This window comes from Grampus griseus, assembly GCF_964374135.1.
Source record: "Grampus griseus genome assembly, chromosome: 21".
NCBI lineage: Eukaryota > Metazoa > Chordata > Mammalia > Artiodactyla > Delphinidae > Grampus > Grampus griseus.
Genome location: NC_139015.1, coordinates 28,784,437 through 28,812,403, shown reverse-complemented (window position 1 = coordinate 28,812,403; position 27,967 = coordinate 28,784,437). Strand labels below are relative to the sequence as shown.

At 43.2% G+C, this 27,967-nt stretch overlaps 1 long non-coding RNA gene across 1 annotated transcript in view; it reads left to right on the top strand.

Moving 5' to 3' along the window:
• The window catches only part of LOC309838935, a 95,632-nt gene extending 92,546 nt beyond the window's left edge, over positions 1-3,086 (top strand). The window contains exon 5 of the long non-coding RNA XR_014298428.1: positions 3,062-3,086. This is a non-coding gene — a long non-coding RNA (uncharacterized lncRNA). The remainder of the gene's footprint in view (positions 1-3,061) is intronic.
• The last annotated feature ends 24,881 nt before the right edge of the window (positions 3,087-27,967 follow it).

Below are 27,967 nucleotides of genomic sequence, written 5' to 3'. Positions count from 1 at the left end.
ATGATAGTGTATTCACATTCTTGTGGTAGACATGAAAGTATGCTGCATAGATCCCCCTATCATTTTTTGAAGTGTATTGAGCCTTGATTTTTGGCCCTGTATATAGTCTATTTTGGTGAATGTTTTGTGTGGCCTTTGAAATATTATGCTGTCATTGAGTGGAGTGTTCTATAAATGAAAATTAGGTGAAGATGTTTGATAGTGTCGTTCAAATCTTCCATATTTTTATTATTTTGTTTAGTTGTTCTACAGTTAAGGAATGGTATGAACCTTCAGTTATCATGACTATGTCTACTTCTTTCTTTATTTTGTCAGTCTTCACTTCATGTAGCTTGAAATTCTGTATTAAGTGCATAGGGATTTATGATTGCCATGTCTTCCTGGTGATTTATCTTTTAGTCTTTGTGAAAAATCACTCTATTTCTGCTAATGCTTCTTCTCTTGAAATCCATTCGTTTGTTATTACTATAGCCTTTTCAGCTTCCTTATGATTAGTGTTTGCAATGGTATACCTTTTTCTGTCATCTTACTTTCAACCCATCTGTGTCTTTTGATTTAAAGTACATCTCTTATGCACAGCAGATAGTAGGATCTTGCTTTTAAAATCCAGTCTGACAATCTCTGCTTTTTAATTGGAGTGTTTAGTCAATTAACATGTAATGTAATTATTGATATGGTTTGATTTAGATCTACCATTTTGACACTTGTTTTCTATTTATTCCTTCTGCCTTTTCTTTCCTTTATTTCTCCTTTTTTGCTTTCCTTTGTGAAAATCAGTCAGATCTCCCTTCCTTCCTCCCTTCTTCCCTTCCTTCCTTCCTTCCTTCCTTCTTCCCTCCCTCTCTCCCTCCCTTATTCCTTTCCTCCTTCCCTTTCTTCCTGACTCCCTCCCCCAGCTTTATTTCTTTTGGATTCTTAAGATATACCATTTGCATTATTTTTTAGAGGTTTCTCTAAGGATTAAAAAATGCCTCCTCAACTTATCAGAGTATCTTTAGAATTAATATTTTATCACTTCACATAAAATTTAAGGATCTTGCAAGAATACAGGTCTACTAACTCTATCTCCTGAATCCTTTGTGCTATTGATGTTTTATATATTACATCTATATATGTTAAGAATTTTACAATACAGTGTCATAATTTTTCTGAAACAATTATATGCCTTCAAAAGAAATTGAAAGAGAGAAACAAAATATAGTCTTTTATATTTGCCCACAGTAAACCACTCAGTGCTTTTTATTCTTTCTTTCCAGTAAATCCAAATTTCCATCTGTTATCATTTCCCTCCAATCTGAAGAACTTCTTTTTGCATTTTTGTAGTTCAGGTTCATTGCTGATTAATTCTTTTTCAGTTTTTTTTTTGTTGTTGTTCTAAAAATGTCTGTATATCACCATCACTTTCAAAAATATATTTTCATTTGTTATAGAACTTTGGGATAATTTTTTTTTCATTTTGAACCTTTAAAGATGTTTTTCCATGGTCTTCTGGCTTTCAGTGTTTTTTATTTGAGACTCAGCCATAAGTCCTATTGTAGTTCTCTGTATGTCATATATATGTGTGTGTGTGTATATATATATATATATATATATACACACACACACATATATATGAAATTTATTTTATTATTTTAGTTTTTGGCTGCATAGGGTCTTAGTTGCAGCACGCAGGATCTTTGCTGAGGCATGAGGGAGCTTGTGGTGCACGGACTCTTTATTGTGGCACATGGGCTTCTCTCTAGTTGTGGTGTGCAGGCTCCAGAGCACGTGGGCTCTGTAGTTTATGGCATGCAGCCTCTCTAGTTGAGGCCTGAGAGCTCAGTAGTTGTGGTGCGCAGGCTTAGTTGCCCTGCGGCATATGGGATCTTAGTTCCCCGACCAAGGATCGAACCTGTGTCCCCTGCATTGTAAGGCAGATTGTTTACCACTGGACCACCAGGGAAGTCCCTCTGTATGTAATATATTATTTTCTTTTGATTATTTTCAAGATTATCTATTTATCACCAGTTTTCAACATTTTTACTGTAATTTACCTCTGTGTAATTTTTCACTCTATTTATCCTTCCTAGGATTTGCTGACCTCTTTAGGTGTACAGGTTTGTTTTTCATGTGAATTTGGAAATTTTTTAACTGTATGTCTCTAAATATTTATTCTTCCCCAGTCTTTCTCTCCTTGCCTTCTGAGACACTAATTACATGTATATTAGATGTCTTGATATTGTCCTGAAGGTTATTGAGGTTCTGTTCCTTTCTCAAAAACATTTTCATTTTTTCCCTTCAGATTGGATGCTTTCTAACGATTTATCACTAAGCTCACTGGCCATATCTTCTCCTGTCTCCAGTATGCTGTTAAGGCTATCTAGTCATCTTTTCATTTCCGATACTGTAATTTTTTTTTTTTTTTTTTTTTTGTGGTACGCGGGCCTCTCACTGCTGTGGCCTCTCCTGTTGCGGAGCACAGGCTCTGGACGCGCAGGCTCAGCGGCCATGGCTCACGGGCCCAGCCACTCCGTGGCATGTGGGATCTTCCCGGACTGGGGCACGAACCTGTGTCCCCTGCATCGGCAGGCGGACTCTCAACCACCGCGCCACCAGGGAAGCCCCTATAATGGTTTCTTTAAGTTCTTGTCTGCTAATGCTAACATCTGGGTCATCTAGACATTGGTTTATATAGACAATATTTTTCTTCCTTGACTCTAGGTCACATTTTTTTGTTTGTTTATTCTCACCCCCCCATCTAATAATTAAAAAAAATTGTAAACTAGACTTTGTTGATGATACATTGTAAAGACTTTGGATTCTGTTATCTTCCTTTGAAGAATGTTTATTTTTGTCCTAGCAAGTAGTTTACTTGGGCTGGGCTCAAAATCCAAACTATTTCACCCAGAGCAGGCAAGAGTTGAAATCTTGGCTCATTCTTTCAGCCTGACAGCTATTGTTTCCCATTGGTTTTCTTAGAATCGCTCCCATACATGTGCCATTCAAGGGTTGGTCAAGGATTTGGGTGGAATTATATGTAGATTTGGAGGATCTCCTTATACCTTACTTTTTCTTTTTTAAGATTTCTCCTCTTACTATTCAGCTCCTCTGAAAGTCCATTTCCTGACTCCTGAAGCCAGTAAGTCAGAAGCTTTCTGTTTGACATCCAGATGTCTCATGCATTGTGGAAATAGAGTATCCCTGGGCAAAAACAGACCCAAGGGAGTTCCCTTCCTTCAAGATTTGACTCTTTCGGGGCTTCCCTGGTGGCACAGTGGTTAAAAATCCACCTGCCAATGCAGGGGACACGGTTTTGAGCCCTGGTCTGGAAAGATCCCACATGCTGCGGGGTAACTAAGTCCATGTGCCACAACTACTGAGCCTGTGCTCTAGAGCTCGTGAGCCACAACTACTGAAGCCTGCGTGCCACAACTACTGAAGCCTGTGCACCTAGAGCCTGTGCTGCGCAAGAAGAGAAGCCACTGCAATGAGAAGCCCGCACACCACAACAAAGAGTAGCCACCACTCGCCGCAAATAGAGAAAAACCCACACACAGCAACGAAGACCCAACGCAGCCAAAAATAAATGAAGTAAAATAAATTTATTAAAAAAAAAAGATTTGACTCTTTTAAGCAGACTCACAGATTTAGAGAAAAAACTAGTGGTTACCAGTGGAGGCAGGGAGGGGCAAGATTGGAGTGGGGGAGTGGGAGGTACAAACTATTGGGTATAAGATAGGCTCAACGATGTACTGTACAACATGTGGAATAGAGCCAATATTTTGTAATAACTGTAAATGGAAAGTAACTTAAAAAAATCATATATATATATAAAAAATTTGACTATCAGCTTCTAAGTGTTTTGGGTTGCCCTCTAGTACCCTCAAGTAGTTGGTTTAAAAAATATTGTATAAATATTATCTGTGAGAGTGTTAGTCCAATACAAATGGCTGTCTAATCTCAGAGTGGTTTTTACGATTGATTTTTGTATGTTGATCATATAGAGAAAGATTAAAATTTTTTAAAATTAATTCTAAGAATTCACCTGTAGATTCTTCTAGATTTTTTATGTACACAATTATTAGCTGCATATAGTGACACTACAGTTTCTTCTTTTCCATTCAATATCCCTTTTATTTCCATGTTTTGCCTTACTGTATTGGCTGGCACCTCTAGTACAATGTTGAAAAAAAATAGTTATGGAAGAGTCCTTTATTTGGTTCCTATCTCAAAGGGAAAGTTTTCAAAGTCCAACCCTTAAGTACTATATTACATTATTTATATTTCTAAATAGATAAACTCTTTAAATAAATTACCTCTATTCCTTATGAATGGACATTAAATTTTATCAAGTACTTTTTTCTCTGTCTATTGAGATGTCTGAATGTTGTTTTCTTTAATACGTTAATGTGTTGAATTACACTAATTGGTTTTCTAACATTTAATCAACTTTGCATCCTTGGAATAAATCCAGTTTGGTAAGATTTATTATCCTTTTTAATATATTGCTTGATTCATTATACCTTTGTTAGAATGTTTGTATTCTAAACAAAATTCGTTTAGTATTTTGTTTAGAATGTTTGCATCTATGTGCATGAATGCAATAGAAGGATAATTTTTCTTGTGTGCTATCTTGCTGAGTTTGATATAAAGGTTATGCTAGCTTCATATAATGAGTTAGGAAGAGGTTGTGTATGATTGGAATTATTTTTTCCTTGACTAATTGGTTAAACCTGCTGATGAGACCTTCTGGGATTTTAGGCTACTTTGTAGAAAGATTTTTGACTTCTGCGTAAATTTATTTAATCGTCAGAACATACAGGTTTTCTATTTTTCTTGCATCCATTTTAGTAAGCTCTATTTGTACTGGTTATTAAGCTGCTGCCTTTTCTTTCCAAGACACCCTTGTAGTTTCTGCTCTGTGATGCCAGTGCTAGGACTTGATTCTGCAAACAACCTTCCCCCTTTGTCATCTGGGTTCCTGTTAAGTTCTGCAGTAGGGAATTCTGGAAGGAGATTGAGGTACAGGAGGAAAGAAGGGACTTCCACTTTCTTATTTACTTCTGTACTATAAGCAGAGCTCAGAAAGAGCATCTTACCTTGAAGGCAGCCTCACTGTGACCCTGCAGAGGTACCACCAGCAGCTGAGCAAGGTCAGCAGCCAACCTCTCCTGAGGTCTAAGTCCCAGATGTCTGAGTTCCTCTTACGAATGCAGGAGGAACCAGCAGCATCCAAGTACGCCCTCTGCTCAGTAGCATGAGCCCCAGCTTCTTGCGGGTCCTACTTTAAGCTTCTAGTTCTGAAAACCTCAGCCTCTTTCCTCTTCTCCAGCCTTAGCTGTGTTAGCTGCTTCCTTCAGTTATTATCAATGTTTTCTTTTTTCCTTTATCGCCCTCCAGTACTTGCACGATCAATTAATTTCTTTCTGTTGATATATCTACTGTAGGCTATTTTCCTGACTGGACACTGGCTGGTATGATATTTGGTAATGGAAGTGGTCACAGGACGCTTAAAAATGTCTGGGCCTGGTTTGTTTTTTTTCCTAGCCTTGAACACAATGCTGAAGTCCTTGCCAATGGCAAATGGGTTACTACTCATCCAGAGCACGCAGTGGTAATATGATAAAATTGTCACCTATGGCTAGTTGTGATAAAGCACTTACTGCACCAGTGCCTTGGGGATTAAGTAGCTACTAGGCTTGATTAATATGGTGATAATGGTAACTACAAGAACCCGGATGTGGAATAGCTGCTTCCAAGAGCACTGGAGAACTCACACATAGACAGTGACAAAGTCAGACTCTCAGCTCAAATGTTCAGAAAACCATCCTGCTTTTACAAACACCCTAGAAGAATCTCTTACCGTGTACAGGGTGAATCTTGATGAAAATTAGACTTGGAATTTAGTTGTGTGGGCTGTAGAATTATAATGTAAGATGAAGTCGTGGATCCACCGAGTTTCTACCTGGGTTGACTTGTTTGAAACTGAGATTTGAATTTCCAAGTCTCTTTAAGCCTGCCTTGTTACAGGAAGCAGCCTGCTCTTCTAGGGCCAACAAGATCAGCTTTCCCTTTATTTCTAAGACCGGATCATAACCTCACCTAGAGCGGGTGCCTTGCAAAAGATGCTTATTCTTCTCAAGTCTCCCAGCCCCCATCTCTGTTGTCTCTGTCTGACCTGAAAAAAAATAGTTCGTACTCCAAAGTAAATGCAAGGTGTTGCTAATTTATATCAGCATAAATCTGGGTGGAACATGTATGCGATGGACAAGGAGAATGGAATATAAAACTGGATCAAATCAAATTCATTATATAGGTGCACTTACCAGAGATGATGGATCTAATGTTAGAAGTGGCTCTGAAAATCAGTTTACTTGATCGGTGGCTGAAATTTTGAATGGCCTATATTCAGAGATGTTGAAGCATCATGTGGAAGATTGACTCTAAATATTTGATGAGATAGGAATATGGGAATGGATTTATCAGATGGAACTGCAGACCCTTCCTCCCCACTCCCACTCTGTCCTGCAAGAGACCCTAGACGTTGCCTTTATTTCTTCCCTTTATTAAGGAGAGAAGTTGGGAAACGTATTAGTGGTTTGAGCACCAACATATCTGAAAAGTATTATGATGGCTTCTTCTATACACATGAGGAGAATCAGCTACTAGATGTGCTGTCTGGTTTCCATGGAGATCCTGGAAAATGAGTGGCCAAGGAGTAGCTTTTAACTGCTAGAGACAAGGTAGACACAACTACTGTAAAGGGCAGGAGGGACAAAGGGGTAAACAGAATGACCTTCTGGGCTCTTTGGCCATGTCTAATTGATTACTGTGTTCTTAGGAATGAAGTAGATGGGAAGCCTACTAAAATACTACTTTCTCAATGTAACAAAAACGCTCTAGATCTGATGTCCAGGAACTTAATTTGACTGGACACAGTGGACAGGCTTAGTGTCTTACCTAGTGTTGAGGCCTAAGCCAGGTCACAGAGCCTGAGCCCCTTGGTTGATGGGGAGGCTGGTCCCCTTGAAGATGTGCAACCTGGCTGTACGCATACTCAGCTATGGGCAACCCTGCTGCAACCACATTCTGTAAATATTCCTCCAAACCTTCCCCAAAGGGGCCTTTGGCCACTTACTAAGTTTACTGTGCACTGCGGGGAAAGAAAATCTTCCGACGTTTCAGGGGCTTACTAGAAACTGAATTGGCTCTGAATTGACACTAGTAACTGGGTCCCCAGATGCTACTGTGATCCATTTGTCAAAGTGGGAACTCCTGGTGATCAGGTGATAAAGGAAGTTTTGGCATAAATCCATCTTACAGAGGGCTCAGAGGGCCCATGGACCCTCTGTAGTTTTCCTCTCTGTTCCTGAATATATACACGGAAGAGACATACTCAGGAATTTGGCTGAAATCCTGCATCGGCTCCCCAACCCTTGGAATGAGGGTTATTGTTTGCTGACTCTTTCCCAGTGGTTTAGTCTTGTCTCCCCAAATGAATTGTAACTTCTGAATATAGTAAATCTCACTTGGTTGGCTCGGTACCCCCAAATACTTGGGAGAGTGCTTTAGTATCAGGTACTCAATATGAACGCATCGATGGTAGTTTTGTGAAATCCAGTCAACATCTTGAAGTATTTAGGAGGTATATGGTTAACTTGTGGGGTGGACAGAAGAGAATATTCTAGAAAGAGGGGGAAATATTAGCTTTAGGAAAGGAAGGTAAGAGTTTTTGTTCTGATATTTGCTCTTCTAGGGTCTGAGTCAGGTTCAAGAAAACCATTTGTAGACACCTGCTCTAATATGAGACATGCTGTTTGTATTTACAGTTTAAAATCTCATTTAATCTTTATGACATCACTGTGAAGTGGATTCTGCTATCTCCCGTTTTTAGAGTTGAGGAAACTGAGGCGCAGGAAGGTTAAGTAGCTGGTTCTGGGTCACTCCGGCAGTGGCAGGACAGGGGTCCAAACCCAGGTTTTCTGACTTGAAATATTAGGTGTTTTCCATTGTACACCAGTTGTTTCTTTGGCAGGCAATTTTGTCTTATTTTTCTTACACTACAGAATATCACCTTTCTTGGGAAAAGTAAATACTTCTTGTCTCCTCAGCAATAGTAATTTCAACAACTACCTGGACCTGGGGGGATGGGAAGGAGGAAGAAGCAACTACTGTTACTTTACACCCTGGGCCAAGTATTGACCTGAGACCATTCCCTTTATACTGTAAAGCCCACAAAGATAAGTAAGGAACATTTAAGCAGGACTTATGAAAGGAGTGAGTATAATAAAAGGGAGATAAATGTAGAAATGGATAGGAAATTTGGTAATCTGCCTTGCAAGAAGTGGTTTGCCATTTGTTGCTTCAGGCTTTGCTCTTAGAATTTTTCCTTCATGCCTTTTGGCCTTTCTTCATGAGACGCTGGCAGCCTGCTCTCATCACCTGGGAAGCTCATGCAAAGTCAAGAAAACAATCAGGGACTTTTGGGTTCAGAAGGGCCTATGGAAGCCCAGAAGACCTGTGTCCCAGCTGCTGTTACCTGACTGAAGTCTTCCCTATTCCTGGATGATCTCTTGGGGGTGTGACCTTGAAGGCCCCATTCAGAAAAGCTATCTCAATATGACATGAGAAGTCCCACAACTCATGTGAAATCTACATGCACTCTGCAAAGGATGCAGCATTTTTTTTTTTTTTTGGTACTTTGCCGCACTCTTCGTCCTGGTATTGTATAAGGGGAACTCTGTCATTTCTTAGGATCAAGAGTATTGAAATGGCATAGTTTGACCAGATTCTTCTAGAGCATAAACTATTTCCTAAGACACCTTGGGAGCTGTATTGACTTTTCAGGCCCATTAGCAATCCATTTCTGGCTTTGAAGCTTTAATATAATAGATTCAAAGTCAGGCTACTCTTTGACTTTATAGCACATCAGTGGAACTCAGTGATGACCTTCCTTCAATGCCCCCTGCAGCCGCAAGGAACAGGCAAGGGAATGGGAAAAAGAAAAATACGGAAAATGGACTGTGAGAAAGATGAAGGGAAAAAAAGAGAGAAATAATAGGAATAAATAAATGACTAGCACTTAGTATAGCACAGGGATGTGTTCTTATTCTGGTTCTTACTCTGGCAAGCTCAGTAAAGACAGAATTACAAGGGATATGAAAAGCACTGCAATAGGAAAAACAGAAAGTGAGGGGTGGGGCAGTGGCTGGTGGGTAAGGAAGATTTTTCTCGAAGTGTCATGTCAGTTGGGTCTCAAAGAAAGGGAGAGTCATGTAAAAAGGGCAGAAGAACCTCCAGTCAGGTGCAAAGGTGCAAAAATGCAAAGGCATGAGATCCTCATTTAATCTGGGATCCACATGTGGGTGACCTCCCACATCCATGTCCATGTATGGTAGCATTCTGCACTTCGGCAGAGACTATTGGTGGCCCACCCAAGCATCTATTTTCCACTTACTCCTTAATAAGGGGTTCTCATATTGAACCAGGCACATTTTTGTCTCTCCTGCAGTTATGTGTGGGCTTGTGACTAAGTGTTAGTCAGTGGGATGTAAACAGAGGTATTTGTGGGACTTCTGAGAAGGCATCTTGAAAAGAGCTGACTCACTTGGAGGGTCCCCTTTTTGTTCTTCTGCCTTTCCTCCTTCTGGCCTGTAACACAGATGTGATGGCTAGAACCCCAAAGCCATCTGAGACCCTGGGATGGTCTTGAGGATGGAAGTCATTAGCTAGGATAGTGAAGCAGAAAGACTGAAACTTCTGTTTTGCTGAACATGGTATGCATTGAGCCAGAGCTGAATTTCTTGGGATAACAGGGCTTTAAAAGGCTGTATGAGACAGAGAAACAGAAAGCCCTTAGAAAACAGTTTGGGACCATCCACTGTTACTCCAGAATTCCCCTAGGAGGTCTCATGAAGTGGCTAACAGAATAAAATACTCAAGAAAACCAGATCTTTCCCTGGGAATATGGAATAGGTAGAGAAGATTGTACAGTGAAGAAAAAGAAATTAAGGAAACTAAGCCGAAAAGCAAGTTCCTATAAAACACAGAGCTGAGATTTGAACACAGGTTTGACTCCAAAACCCATACTTTCCATAGAAGATACTGGAGGAAGCCCACATTGCTTTGGAGGATGGGTAAGAAGTAGGATATCACAGTCACATCAGTGTCTCAAGTCTTCCTAAATGGCATCAGAGGGACCTGGCTAAATTTCAGAAACTGATTAATCTCTGGGAATTACAAGCTCATTGCATAGGTCTATCCTGCATGGCTTTTGTTTGTGTGTTTTAGTGGTAGGATTTCACATTGGTTGTGTTCAAATAGCTCTTCCCTCAACCTCCTAATGAAGTTCTTTGGCCTTGATAGATTGACCCCTAAGTAATCTGGTGGAATCACAGAAGTCCTAAGAGTTTGCCTCAAAGCTTCCAAAAGCAGTAAAAGAGTGTCTTGTTAAAACTGTTAGGAACTGATGTGTGGGCATGTGTTCACACGTGTGAGTGTGTATCTGTGTGTGATATCTATAAGAGAGAGAAAGGAGCAAAGGGATTTAAAGGTCTGCTATGAAAATGGGAAGCCCTGGTCTGTAGTTTACTTCTTTAGAGGCAGGATTTGCTGGCTGCCACCCCAGCTTGCTAATGTCAGGTCCCACCAGCCCTGTGACTTCTCTGCCTTGGAGGAGAGCCTTGCCAGCACTCTGTCCTCATTATCTTCCTGGTTCAAGGAAAAGACCAAGGAATCAGATCTGGAAGGCTATCCAAGAGCTACTGGCAACTCACTTTGCATTCATTCTTTCATTATTCCTGCTTCCATTCTCAGGGTGCTGGTGTTTAAATGTCCCCTTCTCAGGGAAACTTTCTTTGTCCGCCCTGAGATTTCCACCCTGACCTCCTGACACTGCTAACACCCTCTGTCTATATTCTTCTCCGTAGCATGTGTCAACATTTGGCATAAACATATGGGACGTACTTACTTTATTGTCAAGATTCCCTTAACTCAAATGTTCCTACAGCTGAGGAAAATGCCTGTCACATAGTAGGCACTCAATAAACATTTGTGGAATGAATAAATGGATGAATGAATGAACATCCCAATAGATAGTTCTCAGCTATCTATTGGCAGAGGTATTGGTTAATTGCTATTTTATCAGGAACCTCTTTATGAGGCTTCAGAAGAGAAAAGAACTCGTGAATTCTACAAGAACATCAATGAGCATGTTGGAGAGTGAGAAGAGCCTGGAATCAGCGTCAAGAGACTTAGGTTTGTGTTCTGATCATGTAGAGAACTAGTTGAGGACCTTGAGTGCCTAATTTAATTCAGTGTTCCCTTGGCATTCACAGATTTATTGTTCATGGGCAATCTTGAAGGTCGATGGTGTGTGGTCATTTGAAATTTTTGTTGAAGGATGAACCTAAGTTTTCCTGAGTCTTGGACACACATTTCTGAATGAGGGCTGTTAAGCTAAAAGCTAACAGGAACCAAATAGAACAAGTTTAAATATAAAAGTTGTTTAAGGAGAAAAGGGGTGTGTGACAGGTTACAACTGGATCTCAGGAAGACTAGTGAACGAAGGACAGAAAAGTTTTCCAGGTTTTCAAACAAAATCTGTTCCATGAGAATTAAGAATTGATTCCATGCTATCTTTTCTTCAGTGCAGGTTGACTGAGTGCGTTTTATGAGTTCAGTGCTCCCCAAGAGCACTGAACTGCTGTAGTGAGTTATAAAAGGAAACATCAGACTCTGTCTTTGCTCTCAAGGAGTTCTCTGGCTAATTAAGAGACAAGACTTCCCCTCACACTGAACACCAAGAACATGTGGCAGACGGAGTTCATTGGTTCTGGAACTATTTCACATGACTGAGAGATCCCTGTGTCCTGGGATAAACTCAAGAAGGCTTCATATAGGAGAAAATTCTTTATTTCTTTTTTTCTTCCAGGAAGTGTAGAGTTTGCATCATAGATAGAAGGAAAGATGAGGAGGACAGAATGAACAAAGTCTTGGAGACATAAATTATCTGGTAGTGGCAGTAAAGAATAGAAGGAGGGCAATGAGGAATTCTCACTAGAGGAAAAATCCCACTTTGGGCAGGAGTGAGAGAGAGGTTGTAGCCAGCTGAGGAAGGGCTTAAAAATGCCAGGCTGATCAGTTTACTCTTAATGGAGCAATACAGAGCCACTGTAGATCCTTTAAAATTTAAAAAAACTTTTAATGAAGTATTTCATTTATATAAACACACACACATGGTATAAAGGTGCTATATTATATAAGGTATAAAGAATGACACAAAACCTGTGTACCCTTTATTCCACTTAAGAATTAGAACACAACCAATACCCTTGATCCCTTCTGTGTTCTCTTTCCCTGTAGTTACCTTCGGTATTCCCCAAGAGTGATCATTATTTGGAATTTTATATTAATTATTCTCCTTGCCTTTGGGTTTAATTTTATTGCATATATATTAAGGTTCATCTGATTTTTAACTTATCTATCTATCTAAACTTCTACTTTGTCATTTTGTGCTATTAATCTCACTTTTTCTATGTTCCTCTCCCACTGCCTCTTTATTCCTTGCCTTCTTTTGGATTGTTTGTTCTTAACTTTGTTTTCCCTCTACTAGTTTTGGAAATTACTCACTCTATATTCATTTAAAGGTTAGCCTTTAAATTTTATTTTGTGCACTTAACAATCAAAAATATATTAGCATCTTAACCCCACTTTCTTCAAGAATGAGAATCTTGGAATGTTTTATCTCTCATCAACCCCACCCTCTCCAGGATTGCCCACATATTTTAGTTCTTTTTTTTAAGCACAAAAAATTATTACTTTTATTTTATTTGTATAGCTTTATATACATGCTATCATTTTCATTACTCACAATTCCTTTTTACATTGCAGGCTTTTCCCCTAGGATTATTTTACTTCTTAAAGTAAGTCCTTTAGTGAGGATATCTTGGCAGTAAAAATACTTCTTTTTTTTTTTTATCTGAAAGCAACTTGAGATACAAATTTTCTGGATACTCTGTCCAAGGTTAACAGTTATTTTCTCCCAGCATAGTGAAGATATTATTCCATTATATGCTGACCTCCATTGTCACAAGTGAGGAGTCTGCTGCTGGTCTAATTCTTTCTTTCTCTCTTTCTTTCTTTCTTCTTTCTTTATGTATGTATTTCCAGTTTTTGGTGATTAGTCTTTTCTTTTGGATATTTAAAAAGATGTTTTCATTTTCTTTGCTGTTCTGCAGTTTCACTACAAGATGTATAGGCATGCATTTTATTTTATTTATGCAGCTTTGTAAAGTTGTACTTCCTTTATGTATAGATTTATATCTTTCACAAATTCTGGAAAATTCTTAGTCATTATCTCTTTGAATATTGTCTCTCTTCCATTTTCTGTTTCTATAACGTTAATTACACATGCTCTATGCCTTCTAATTTCATCCTTCATGTTTCTTGACCTCTCTTTCATTCATATTTTCCATCTCCTATCTCTCTATGCTAGGTTCTGCATAATTCATCAGCTCTCTTTCATTTCATTAATTTATTCTTCAGAGGTGTCTAATATGATGTTAAAACTTTCCTTTGAGCTTTTAGTTTCAGTGATTGCATTTTTTTTTTTTTTTTTTTTTTTTTTTTTTTTTTTTGCGGTACACAGGCCTCCCACCGCTGCGGCCTCACCCGCTGCGGAGCACAGGCTCCGGACGCGCAGGCCCAGCGGCCATGGCCCACGGGCCCAGCCGCTCCGCGGCATGTGGGATCCTCCCAAACCGGGACACGAACCCGCGTCCACTGCATTGGCAGGCGGACTCTCAACCACTGCGCCACCAGGGAAGCCCCTGCATTTTTAATTTTAATTAAAAAATTCTCCTTGTTAGTTTTGAGTCTACTCTTTCACTTTGTTCATTTTCCCAATTGTCTCTCTTTTCTTCAAAAATTGCATCATTAGTTATATTACATTTACTCCCTGATAACTCAATAATCAAACTCGTTGGGGGGCATACATTTGTTATCTGTCATTTCTGCTGATGCTGCCTTATGGCAGCTTGTTTCTCCTTGTGTTTCATAACTTTTTACTTGAGCTCTTGTTTACTTGGACGTAGTCTGTGGGGTCCAGATTGAGGAATTTTATTCCAGACTATGTGTATTTGCTTCTGTTTGGATTGAGGGCACTACCAAACTAGGATCACTTTAACTCAGTTTCTCAGCTTGAAGTTTCCCTTACATGTGGGTAGTATGAATTCAACTCCTGACTTCCAGTGAGAACAGATCTAGGTTATGAATTCTAAAGGAAGGGTAATTTTTATATATGAAATATATATAAAGCCACCACAGTGGTAGATTTCCTTTGCTAAGAAAGCTGTATTTTTCTTCAGTTTTCCCTTTAAATGAGGATGTAGCTTTATATGGAGTTTAGCTACTCAACCTTGCAGGAGGCCAGGGCCTGGCCTCCCATTTCCCATTCACATCAAGGCCACATGAATCTCTAAAAGTCTAGGTTTTGGCATTTGCCCTCAGGACATCACTTACCCCTCTCCTCTCAGCTTATTCTGTGTTTGTTTGTGTAAGTAATGTATGTGGTCCTTGGAGACTTCCCTGTCTTGAAAACACATAAATACATTTAAAAGTGTGTTTGCCGTAATTTGTCCAGTACCTAAGCGTTAGGGTCAGAAGATGTTTTTAGAATGCTTAGTCTGCTGTGTTGCCAGAAGCAAAAGTGCCATTGTAGACTCTTATGAAGGGAATTTAAAAAAAAAAAGTCCTGGACTAGGAGTCAGAAGACATCTTAGTTTAGTTTCCTGAATTCAGACCCTAGGAAGCAATGAGGGAGTGGGGAAAATGTGCCAGCAATGGGAGAAAACCCAACGAAGAAACATGAATCAATGGGTTACTGCTGTGGGCATCAGCTAAGCAAGCTCCCAGGGCACTAGAGAAAGCACTCAGGCAGCGAAGCAGAGAGATGTGGGCTCAGGTGGGAAGCTATCAGTGCTCCTGGAAACTGTCCCCTGAGGTTGCAGGTCAACTCAGAAGAGGGGTGAGGAAATATGGGACGGGTCATCGACAGTGTCTGCTACAGAAGACTAGAATTCAAGACTTATTTCCGGACCTAATTACATGTCTTCTGCAAAACACTGCAAAAATGACAAGAACTATGGTGTTTAAGGAAGATTAATACAAGAACAATACAGAACAGGGGTTGGCAAACTGCAGCCTGTGAGCCAAATCCAGCCTGCCACCTGTCTTGTAAATAAAGTTTTATTAGAACACAGCCATGCCCATCATTTATATTTGTCTGTGACTGATTTTGTACAACAGCATAGTTGAGTAATTGCATCAGAGACTCTATGGCCCACCAAGCCTACAATATTTGCTGTTTTGCCCTTTACAGAAGAGATTTGTTGACCCCTGACTTAGAAGGATTAACTAGGGAGGACTCCATAGGTGGGGGAGGCAATTGAAATGTTTAGTTTCTGAGTCAAAATGTAGCACTGAGGTGAAAGTTGGAACTGAGAAGTCATGACTGGGTTGCTCTCGGAACTATGGACAGTTCACTAGAGAGCTGGGGGGTAACACAGGTCAACCTGTGTCAGGGCTTCTACCCTCAAACCCTATCGCTTCCCACTGTCTGTTTTTGGGGGGATCCAGATATGGTGAGTCTCCAGAGAGGAAGCTGTTCAGTTTTAGCTACTTCATGGTGTAATAGCAACAAGATCTGGGACTCTCATGTAAACTTGTTTTTTCCCAAGCTTCTGTGGCTTGAGAACTCGCCATACCACACAAGAATAGACAGGCAAAGGGAGGTACCCCCGATGCTGCCTTCGGTGTCTGAGGCCCGTCCTAACCCAGCCTGCTCCTCCTGTTCTTTAGGAGATGCTGTAGTGATGGATCACTTCCGGGCCAAGGTACCTGGCAGAAAGGCCCAAAGGATGTAGAAAATGTGGCCAGCTCTCAGAGTCTCTGGCCCGTCTTTATCAGTCACCGTCGAGAAGGTGGGTTCATTTTCTGACCCAGGGCTTTGAAAAATCAGGGCATCTTATTAGCATGACTAGTACGTGGTGGGGTGTGGAAGGGACTTGAGAATGTGCCAACATTTCAAAATTTACAAATAGTTGTAAAGTGTAATTAAACAGAACAGTAGGCTTTGGGGACTTTGCCTGATGTTTTTTAGATAGGAGATATTTTATAAAGAAAGGACAGTAGACTATGGGAGAAGACCTGGATTTGAGTCCCAACTTTGTAATCTGCAACCTTAAGAAAGTGACTGTATCTGTTTGTTGCCAGTTTCCTTCTCTGTTAGGTCATCAATGAAAAGTAAGACGACACAAGTGAGAGGGCTTTGAAAATATAAAGTACCGTTCAAATTGTTGAAAGGATGGCGAGTTGGAATAATCATTAATTGCTCTTCGAGCTTAGAACTGTGTGAGGCATTGGTCTGTTTCTTTCCATCTACATTCTCATCCAGTTATTTATTGGACATAAATAATTTTCATATAATGCAGACATGAATAAATGCTAAGCAGAGGTGAATGCAGAGGGAGTGGTGGTCAGCGCTGATGGTGGAAATCTGGACTTCAGATTTAGGGGCTGCAGGGGGAGGCCCAGGCTCCTCCTGGGGTGAGCCCGGGAAAGGGACCATCCCATCCAAGCATCCCTCTCTGCTTGCCCTTGGCTTCTCCTCACTCGCCCCTCCCCTTCCCGCGGAAGTGGCCTGGGACTAAACATCAGCCTAGGCAACACCAGAAGAGCTTTGCAGACGAGATTAAAAGCAAATCAAAGAAGAAAAATTGTGGCTCGGTTTATGTCTTCCTAATTAAAACCCCGCCAGTCTCCCTTCTTTTTCTTTCCAGCTAATGTTACACTAACGAGCTGAGTTTAGTGGCATTTATGTAGATAAAAGTCCCAATGATTGATCTCAATGGCTTGTTAAAATTAGTTTCAGTCCACCATATTGATTTAATTCCATTGCTTGAAAGTGCTAATTAATAATGATAATAAAAGTGTCCTGGCCCATTACTATCAGTGAGCAGCCTGTGCGGGAGGTAGAGTGGGAGGGGAAGGGCTGCTGTTTTTAGTGTCACTCACTCTGTCGAAGGGTGGCCTTTGAAAGCTGGCAGAGGGGACAGGAGGCTGGGGATGGGGGCAGAAGGGGGTGTTTCTGCCTCTTTCTGGTAGATTCCTCCTGGTGGTGCTAGAGGATGCTCAGAGGGGTGAGAGGTTGGTGGATGCCTGCGTCCTGGGGGAGCCATGCATCCAGCATTTTCTCTAAGGCTCTTGGTTCCCTCTAGAGCTGGGGGGGTGGGCGTGGGGTCATGGTTAGCTGCTTGCCTTGTGGTTCCTGAAGGAGGTCAAGGGTTTAAACTTTAGACTGTTCCAGAGGGTGATGAAGCTGGAGGGGACGGGGTCAGGGGTTTGCCATTTAGATAATGATGAGCAGCTTCCGGGAATCTGAGCTCTGAACCTCAGCCACCCGGACCCCATGCTGCAGGGAGGCCACGACGGGAGGGAGGGATTTGGGGCAAAGAGGTCATTGGATGGCGAGTCTGATGGATGGGGAGGGAAGGAGGAACTCAGAGCGCAAAGAGGGAAAGGGTCCAGGGAAGTTGAGGTAAGAAGGGAGAGTTAGAGGTCTCTCCTAAATTAACGAATTAATTTGGCTTTAAAGAAGTCTTCTTGCCTTTGATAAAGCCCTATGGCCCTGGGAAGGATTCTGCTGGCCCCTCTGGGGAGTAAGGCGTAGGGCTGAGGGAACGGGTGGGTGCCGGCAAAGAAAACAGTGGCTGGAGGGATGAACAGCAGTTCCAGGACAGCAGCCAGGGCTTCCCAGGGCTGGTGGGAAGAACTGGGAGATGGAGGAAGGGCTCCTGCATGTGGCCAGCCTTCCCCACAACCCAAACCTTCTCAGTTCACTGCAGACCGCCTACCACCCCAATCTCTCTGCCCTCTGCCCCCAACAAAGACTGCATCATGTAGAAGTCCAAGTTCCATGAACCGTATACGGTTTGCATGTGGGAGCAGTTGGAGACCTGTAATTCTTCCTCTGCTGAACTCTATGACCATGAATGGTTCACGGTCCGCACGTTGAGAGCCAAGAAGGGAGTGAAAAGAGCTTTTAGGTCCCTGGGGATGTGGTGGAGAAAGTAGAACGAGAGAGATACAGGTGGAGGATTTGCAGCCTCCAGAAGCGAGGGGTCAGGGACCCGCGGAAACAGCCCATAGAGCCCACGCGAGGGCCCAGCAGCCAGAGGACCAAGAGAGGACTTTAACTAAGTCAGGTTTTGGATCAGCCAGTAGCTGCGCCTTCTCTGGGCTGGACTACTGGGCAGGAATAAATCTGTTTAAAGCAGAAGCCTGTAAGATTCAGCCGCGGGCACTAGCGCTTCTGAGCATCATTGTCTCGAATGCGATATCCAAAGATCCATCTGACGTATGTTTGTTCCTGGAGATGCTTTTTATCAAAAAACTTTATGAAGCACGCTCCCCACTCCCAGAAAGATGAATTGAAAACTCACACTAGAGTGCAAACTCTCTCTGATTTGGTCTATGGTTAACTCAATTATAGGCAATGATTACACGGTGTAGTTCTGATATTAATTACAATCCGTCCTCATTAAGGAATTAACCAAACCATGTGTGGCTGGGGCTGCAGAGGAGGGGATAGTTTTTATTATGATTTACCCTCTAGTTTTCTTTTTCCAGGTCACCCTATTGTTTTTCTCCTCCTGTGCTTTGTGCTGTACTCGTCCCCGGGTGGTTTGGGTTGCGCTACCATGTTTCTTATATGAAGGTCCTTATTACTAAGCAGAGAAGGTCCTCTGTGTCTGTTTATACAATTCCTCCAGGTTCACTTAAGCATCTTTCTCAACGATACCCCTTAGGAAGGGTGCTTCCTCCAATAGGATCGGCCAAATGCCAACTGCTGGCTTCACTTTATATGGGATTTCTATTTGAACGATCCTACTTTCTGTTTCTCACTGCCTATTCCTTGCTTTCTGCTCCCGTATTCAGCAGAGTGCCCTGCACTGTGATAGGGTGAAGGGCTTTGAGCTCGACTCGTTTTGGGGGAAGAGTAACTTCCAGATTGCATCCAAGCTTAGAATAGATTGCCTTTGGAGAAAATATGGGGATCCCTGTGCTTCTTTGTAACACTGTCAGGCACCCTCCCTGTTTCATCTCAGGGTGATTACTGTTAACTATTTCATACGCGTGTTTGGATGGGGTAACAATGCAGTTGGCTGAAATGGGGATCCTGGTAGGGATCTTCAAAGTAATCCATCCATTTCTCTGTTTTTAGGTAGAAGGCACTGTTTATGTTTTCTAGGGTCTGGAAATCCCATGGAATGTTGGAGAACGTAATCGTAATGCATTCTGTCATCCTTTGGTACCTTCTACGGTTCCTTTCCATTTTGCTGTTTCATTTTTTTCCCTTTTCCTTTTCCTCTTATGTTTTTCACTTTTGCCGTCTTCTTCTGCAATCCTAGCTTACTCATTCTAGCTGAGGCTACATGAGAACGGTCAGGGTTTCCATATGGAGGACCACGGGAGGAAGAGCAAGCAGTAGGGCCAGAGGGGGCTTTCATCGGAAGGATGAAATGCACGCTGCGGTGGGGAAAGCGTTTTCTTGTAGAGCCTTTAGGAATGGTAGCCCCACTTGTCTCTCTTGGCATGGCTTGGGCAGCAGCTGGGGATGAAGCGATTTCCAGTTGTAATTTTGGAATAGACAGTCATGGGTTATCCAGTCAGATGGATGGAGCACACAGCAAGGTGTTGCAGCCCAGAATTCAATTTGGAAGTCTGCTGGCCTCCAGCCTGGAAGTTAAGACTCTCTGATCATACTCAGTTGAGGACATGGTGGACAGTGTCAGGTCCTGGGGGTGGAGGGCTGGGAAGGTACCAGGGAATTCCCATGGGGTTCAGGGACCATTCTATCCTCAGTGGATAAATGCATGTTCATGGCGCAGAGGCCAGTGGGAGGCCAGAGGGAGTTTCTGCAACAGCCAGAGACAGAGAGAGGGAATGATTTAAAAATCTCATCCAATTTGGTTCACGAACGTGAAAATTGAATTTGTTATCAGATCCATGGAGTAAATCCTGGGTGGAAAACTGGGAGCAGAGAAGGACGTCAGGAGCTTGATTAGTATGGAAGTGGAGGAGACGTAAGGAGCTGGGGATGGGCACGGCTTGAGGAAAGATAGTCCAAGACTCTGTGTCCAGAGCCCAGAGGGTGGGGTTTGGGGGATGGCTGCACAGTGAGGTCAGCGTGAGTTGATGGCTTAGGGGTAAGTATCAATGGGCTACGTCCCTGACAGTTGAAGCCTATGGACCTCTGAAGGGAATCAGGCTGGAGCCCCAGTGTGGCATGAGCGTAGACGTCACTGCAGCTCAGGGGCTGTGAGCACAGGGCTCAGGAGGTTGCTGGGTATGGCTGGATGTACAGAAGCATCCAGACACGGCTGAGGAGTCACTGCGGGGAGAGAAGAGAGCAACTCAGGGCGCCAGCAACTGCAGCTGGGTAGGGGTGTCTGGAGTCGCCCTCCTGACTCAAGAGCCCATGGTGTCCATCTCTTCCCAACTCCAAGTCCAGTGACATTATGTCAGGAGGTCGTTCACTTGAAATCAACCCTGGTGAGAGTATTTACACCGCAGAAAGCGGCAAATGCTACCAATCAGGGCTTTTTCCCCCCTGGAGAGCTGATTGTTAAACATCTACCTACTGGGAGGAGAACCTCTTTGATGCCTCCTTAGTGTCAGGGCGCAGGGGTGTTCGGGTGGGCTTTATTCTGTGTAGGTAGTTCAGAAATGGCACAACCAGAGGCATGTCTGAATGTGTTTGAGGAGAGAGAGAAGCCAGAGAGAGGAGAGGGGCTGGCATGAGATCTGACAGCTTCAAAGGCTGTCACCAGAGGTGGTGCTAATGAAGGCTGATGAAAGTAACCGTCGGCAGCCCCACTTTTAGCATCTTGGCCAGCCAACTTGCTCTGGGTGTGGTGTGTGGGCACTGTCACACGCTGCTGGGTAGTGAAAATGGATACAGGCCTTGTTGAAAAACAAATTGGCACCTTGCACTGTGAACTTGAAACATGAATATCCTTTGACCCAGTAATTCTCCTCCTGGGAATCTGTCCTAAGAAATGAATCCTAAACACATTTCCATTGTTCTGGAAAACTTACACTGCAAAAAGATGTTAGTTGCATCTTTATTTAGATTAGCAAAAAGTTGAAATTAACCTAAATGTCTAACTGTAGTGGAATGGTTAAGGAATCTAAGGCATATCTTCTTAATAGATTATTATGCAGTGATTTAAAAGGATGTGAAGAAAGTTTAAGAAAAATGTGGAAATGCTTATGATAAGCAGAATACAAAGTTGTCGGTAGCATTTTTTGCAAAGTGTCTCTTTTGGAATATGACTCCAGTGTCACATGTATTTGGGAAATGTTGGTGTCCTGTGCCCCCCTCAGGACTGCGTGCACGTCAGTGCCGAGGGTTCTGGGAAGTTCTATGGTTTAACCTTTTGCTTTTTGAACTTATTTCACCCCAGAGTCCTTTATCCAACCAACATCTATTACCAGCCTCAAGCATTAAGGCTCAGCAGAACAGAGTTTTGGGAAGTAGTGACACACTGAACAGTTATAATTACATTAAAGTGTCCATCAGAATACAGGGAAGAAAAAAAAATGACAAAATGCAAGTAGGGACCAGGGTAGCAATGACTGTGAAAGATTTTTTAAAATTTTTTTTTTGGTGTGTCTTTGCCAGAAATCCTTTAACATGCATATATTTTATTAAAGAACTGTATAAAAGCCTCTCTTCAAGGAAATTTGTGTATTTCTGCAGTTGATGACATGTAAGATTCGGAATTTGTGCTTTCTGCGTAGTGGATAAAATGGCCATATAATCCAGTGGGATATTTGATAAGTAAAGAATCTGATGGCTGCAATTTGTTATAGCACAATGACAGTCAGAGTGTGAATGTGGATCTGGGATCAGTCTAGTTCTTCACCACTAAAAAGAAACAGTCTTAAAAAAATGAGCAAATACCTCCCTAATAGTTAAAGGTGTGCCAGCCACGATTAGAGCCTTTTCCACATATTAACTTATTTAATCTCACAGCAACTCCACAAGGTAGGTACTAGGCTTGTCCCCATTTTACAGATAAGTAAACAGAGCCATAAAGAGGTTAGGTGACCTGCCCATGGTTCCGAGCCCTCTGTCTCCAGAACCAGATTCTTCATCAATACCCAGAGCTGCCTGGTACTGAGGGACCAGTGATGACACTGCATCAACAGACAGGATTTCACGGCTGCTGATTTAAAGTAGACACAAAACCACTCCTGCTTTGAGAGGGACGGGGGCCCTTTCCTCTTGGGTTGGTAAGCTGGGACCACGTAGACCCTTCACTTCCTCTGGTCATATCCACAACTATGTGAAGATACAGACAAGAGGAATAAAGGGAGGATGAGTCTCCAGTTCTGGTCCCCAAGGGCCAGGAGCTACCCTGGCTCATGTAACTCTTCCTATGGCCTCTGGGAAGGATCCTGCATCTTCCTTCCCATCCATCTTCCACCCCACTGACTTTCGTTTAAGATTTTTCTTTTAAAAGGTGTTAGGACATGATCGCGTGTCTCTCTGTGCTGATATTTTTGGATTTTTACTTCTTTGCTGAGTGCGGGTTTTCTCTAGCTGCGGCGAGCGGGGGCTACTCTTCGTTGCGGTGCGCAGGCTTCTCATTGCGGTGGCTTCTCTTGTTGTGGAGCACGGGCTCTAGGCACGCGGGCTTCAGTAGTTGTGGCACGTGGGCTCAGTAGTTGTGGCTTGTGGGCTCTAGAGCGCAGGCTCAGTAGTTGTGGCACACGGGCTTAGTTGCACCGTGGCATGTGGCATCTTCCTGGACCAGGGCTCGAACCCGTGTCGCCTGCATTGGCAGGCAGATTCTTAACTAACTACTGCACCACCAGGGAAGCCCAAAATACTCCAAAAATATTTTGGAATCCACCATAGGTGGGTTGCGATGCCCATATCGACTGAGTTTAGAGGCGTTTCAAATGGTCGAGGGCTGAAGGACCATTCAGGGTCACTTCCGTTCTCTGTGTTCCAGGGCATTTTGGAGAGCAGGTCTCAGGGAGATACGGCTGACGAGACTCACCATCAAGCATCCAGTGCTCTCCTGGATGGGAGAGACAGAGGTGAGGAAACAGGAGAAAAGAAACCTGTTCTACACGGGTTTTAAAGCCAGCCGTTCCAAGGCGACATATTTGGGGTTAGCGTGTCCTTATCGCAGTGAGTCAAACCAGTTCCTTGCCCTTTTCTCCTCTGAGGACACAGAGAGGACCAGCTGGGCACCATTCTCTGAGAGTAAGAGCCTCTCATTGGCTTGAAGCCCATTGTTAAATTAACTCAGCTCCACTCATCCCCTTCCTTCTAGACTTTTCTGCTCTGGATGAAATAGTTCTGGGGCTCGAAGTCTTTTCACAGGTCTTGCTTTCTAGCCCTTTCTACCACTTTTCCTTCCACATTTCTCTTTAGCTGGTCAGCTCTAAACAAGATGTGATGCCCAGCTGGGGCTGGGTCCAGAGTCTCTTTAGATGGTTCCTTGCTGGACCAATGCTGTTTTACCCATATTTTCTCATCTTACTTTCATACTTACTGTTTTCAATAGATACATGACATGGCGGGCCTAGTCCCAGCACACAGCAAAGCATTAGACCTTTTCTGCAATTCACATCTACCTTGTTATTCACTCTGCACGGGCTGGTCTATTCCTATGAGATTTTATTCTTTCATCCTTTATTCCATTTTTTAAATTCTTCCCCACTTATTTAAGGGTATCATTCCCCCACCCCTTCTCATAGGTTTAAAACTTTACACTGACTACTCCTGAACTTCATTTGATCTGTTTTGCACCAAGTACCCAGTTTGTCAAATCAAACTTTATGTGAGTTTAAAATTTGTCCCCTGTCCCCTATTTTTAGCTCCTGGGCCATTGATGAGTTTGATAAAGACCATTCATAGGAAAGACTTACCGAGAACAAGACTTCTCTGCGAGCAATACGATATCCAAATTGTTGGATTGACAAGAAGAATGGGGCCCATATTAGGTGATCCAGTGTCCTTAAAGAACAGTGTTTCAAAGCTCCACTCCCCCCAACCCCCTGAGAAAAGAAAGCATGTTGAGAATTAAGGGCCACCATTTCCTGGCGTGGCGTCTGTGCGTGGCAACACTCTTGGTTTTGTCACCGCTTGGAGGGTCTGGCCTGGGCGCTGATTTTTATTGTCACTGTGATTTTTCAAAAAAATAATACGGATGGGGAAAGAGTCTAAAGCGCAACAGTTGTTGCTTTGGCCACTGGAATAAACGACAGTGTTTTGATAAGTCCCTCATCTCTCAGGGACTTGTAATATATGTAACAGAGCTACCCTGGGCAATTCCACAGGGACTCTGGGATGACCAAATAAGACTAAAATGAGGGCTTCCCTGGTGGCGCAGTGGTTGAGAGTCCGCCTGCCGATGCAGGGGACGTGGGTTCGTGCCCCGGTCCGGGAAGGTCCCACATGCCGCGGGGCGGCTGGGCCCGTGAGCCATGGCCGCTGAGCCTGTACGTCCGGAGCCTGTGCTCCGCAACAGAAGAGGCCACAGCAGTGAGAGGCCCACGTACCGCAAAAAAAAAAAAAAAAAAAAAGACTAAAATTACTAAAATAAGACTAAAATTAGTACTAATACTAATCATGGTTAACAAAAGCCAATAGTTACGAGCGCTTGCCCTGTGCCAGGTACTGTGCGTTATGTTTTGAATGCTCTGTGGCAGACCTAGAGTGATTATTTCTGGTAAATCTTGTGAGTTTCCATGGATTCCATCCGCTATTCTCTCTCTTTTTTTCTCTTACCAAGTCCCTTGGTTCTCTTTTAGGCATTTCTCCCTTCCAGTTCTTTCTGTCCCATCCGAGCAGAGCCCCTCCCCGCTGCTCACCATAGCCATGGTTCTCTGGCCTCCTTGGCCTCAGACCCTCCCTCGTCTGACCCTCCTGTAGGTGCCCCCAGACTGACCATCTGAAGATGCCACTTCCTTTAAACCAACCCCCTCTTCCCATTGAAAACTGATTCTGCGTCTCCCATGACCTGGTCTGCTGTTCAGGAGTCTCCATGTTCTGACTCCGAATGACCTTTCCAGCCTGTCTCTTCCTGCTTCTCCACGGCGACCCTCTGTCGTGGCGAGTTTGATTCCCTTACTGTCCCGGACGATGCTCTGTGCAGTCCTCCCTCCAGGACTGCGCCCACTGCCCTCCACCTGCTTCTGCTCCATGACCGCTGCAAGTCCTGCCCCACGTTCAAAGGCCAGCCCAGGCTCTTGTTCCTACACTACGTCTTCCCTGAACACCTTTGCTGTCTCTCACCCCTTTGCACCATTAGTGATGTTCACATTGGCAGGTGCTCCATTTGCCATCTTTGGTACTGTTGTTTTGTGCTGTTATTTATTTCCTCTCCTTTTTAAAACATTTGGGCATCTATATTCCTCCCTCAACGAGATTGTAAATTGTTTGATGGCAGGGGTCAGTTTGTGTGTGTGCGCGCGTGCACACGAGCGCGCGCGCGTGTGTGTGTACACATTATTTCTCATAGTACCTAGTCCATAATAGATATGCAATGACTCTATGATTAATGACGGGATGACAACGTATAAATGTATTGACTTTCTCCCAAGGTATTAGCTTCCTTCTCAGATTTATAAAAATATGAATCTTCCTTATAGAGTGGGCGAGGGAGACTGAGGCACATGGGGAGGAGAGAGGGAGGAAGATGGCTTTGCACAGAATCTTGAATGGAAACTTGCATGAAACCCAGGACTTTGGTGCTCAGTCTGCAATTTTCTGGGGTTTCACTTAAAGAATTCAGCCCAGGATCCCCAGATCTTTGGGAGAAATAACCAATAGCAGAGTAGCTGGAGCATGCTTGCCAAGAAATTGAGTGGTACTCATTACAGTTAGGAGCAATAATAACAATTATGATAGTAATGATGATGGCGATGGCCACGATGCTGATGTGATGCTCATGGTTATGATGACAATCGAATAATTAGCAGCTTCGACTGAGCCTGTCTCCCAGGTGGCAAATCCTCCACGGGGTCAGTAGGAATCTGTTTCCTTTTACTGTTGGGGGGAGTTATCCTGCTATCCCACTGGCCATATCGCCATGACCCCAGGCTCCCTAAGCCACGGGACAGGTCAGGAAGGCTGACCAGAGGGGAGGGAAATCCTTTCCAGTCCCTTTAGTCTTGACTGAAAACACAGTGAGGGTCCCTGAGATCTCCTATAAACGGTAATGATAACACAATTATCATGCAAAACAAAAATTAAGTTTAATGGTGCAAAGCCAGGGTGTACTGGAGAGGTAATTCATATTAATTATGTTTGGATTAAAAGCTTATTTCTTTTGTTAGCATCCGCAAGTAGAAACTTAGCTGTTAGAAAAAAAGTCTGCCTATAATTACGGCCTCTTCTGGAGGAGCAGTGTTGGGCTTAATGGAGCATTCCCTGCTCTCTTCAAGCTCCTGAAGAATGGTAATATTTCATATTTTATGAAACACAGAAGAAATAAATTACAGGTTTAATGATAAGAACTACTTGGGCTCATAATGAAATCTGATTGGCCAGTTAATCCACCGAGACCCTCAGATGTGAACCGTCCAAAAGGGATAAAGATGATGAAAAATGAAATTAAATAGAAAAACCTTCACCCACAGCCTCTTTTGTGGAAGCTGGGGAAGCAAAGAGCAAGGGAGAAGCCCTGGGGCCTGGGGTAGAGGAGAAACATCACTTTACCTGGGTTTGGGGAGAGCGGAAGGAGTGAAGGAATTTCCTTCCTGCCGCCCCCGCCCCCCTCCCGGTTTCCCATGGAAATAAAGCCGGGACACTTCCTGTGGGAAGAAAGGGACAGGACCAGAGGAAGGAAGGTGATTTCTCCTGGTGAGAAAGCTCCTGGGCCTCCCAGCAGGGCCTTGCCCTAAACAAGAAAGACAAAGACAGATGAAGGCTAATTGGAGTTGGCTGAACTAATAACTGTTTTTGACACCCAGGAAATATTTTGCTCTGGTAGTAAGGTCAAGGTCTCTGTTTCTCAGTTCAGGGGGCTAAGTTCTGGGTTTGAGGCACGTTCCCATGAGGGACTTGACACAAAGTCTTCCTGCGGGGCCAGCTTGGCCTCTGCCTGCCCCTCCTTGCTCTGCAACATCTTGGGAAATAAGCCCACCTCCACGGCTTTGAGCTTGGTGAAAGATTTAATTGTGTTTTGAGAGGCAGCAGGGGCACAGCAGAAAGAATTTGGGCTTTGGATTCAGACAGGCCTGGGTTCCAGTTTTCCCTCCCATATGTACATGCCTGATGACCTTGGACAGAATACTTCCCCATCTCAGGTTCCTCATCTGCAAATGGTTATTGTAGGAAGCTTCAACGAGAACAGTATGTGTGAGAATTAAATATGCATAGGGCTGGAGACCCGTTAGATGCTCAGAAAATGAGAGCCATGTCCATTGCTACTTCTACTGCTGCAAGTATGAGAAAAGCTTCTTGTCCTGGGCAAGGCCTGCCAATCAGCACATGCCCACAAGCCCATGGGGAAATCAAAGAAATCGTTTCATAAGAATTTAAATGATCTCGCAAGGTCTCTGAATCCTCAGGTCATTGACAGTGCCATCTCCCTGCCAAGGCACGGTCTCCCTAGATTCCATACACGTAGGAAGTCCATGAAAGACTCATTTTTGATGTCAGGAGGATGGAACAAGGTGGACACTGGAGCTAAAGGAGGCTTCCTGAACATCAGGTCATCTGCTGTCCTCATCAACAAGCTCCCTACTGGTGTTCACGGTAGCTGCTTCCTCTGGGGTGAAAAAGACATGGCTATGGCATGACAGTGACAGCATGGGGAGGGAAGGGCACTCATAGTGCTAATTCCCCTGGATCTTCGCCATCTGGTCCTAATGCCTTTGTGGAGGGAGATGGAAAAGTAAA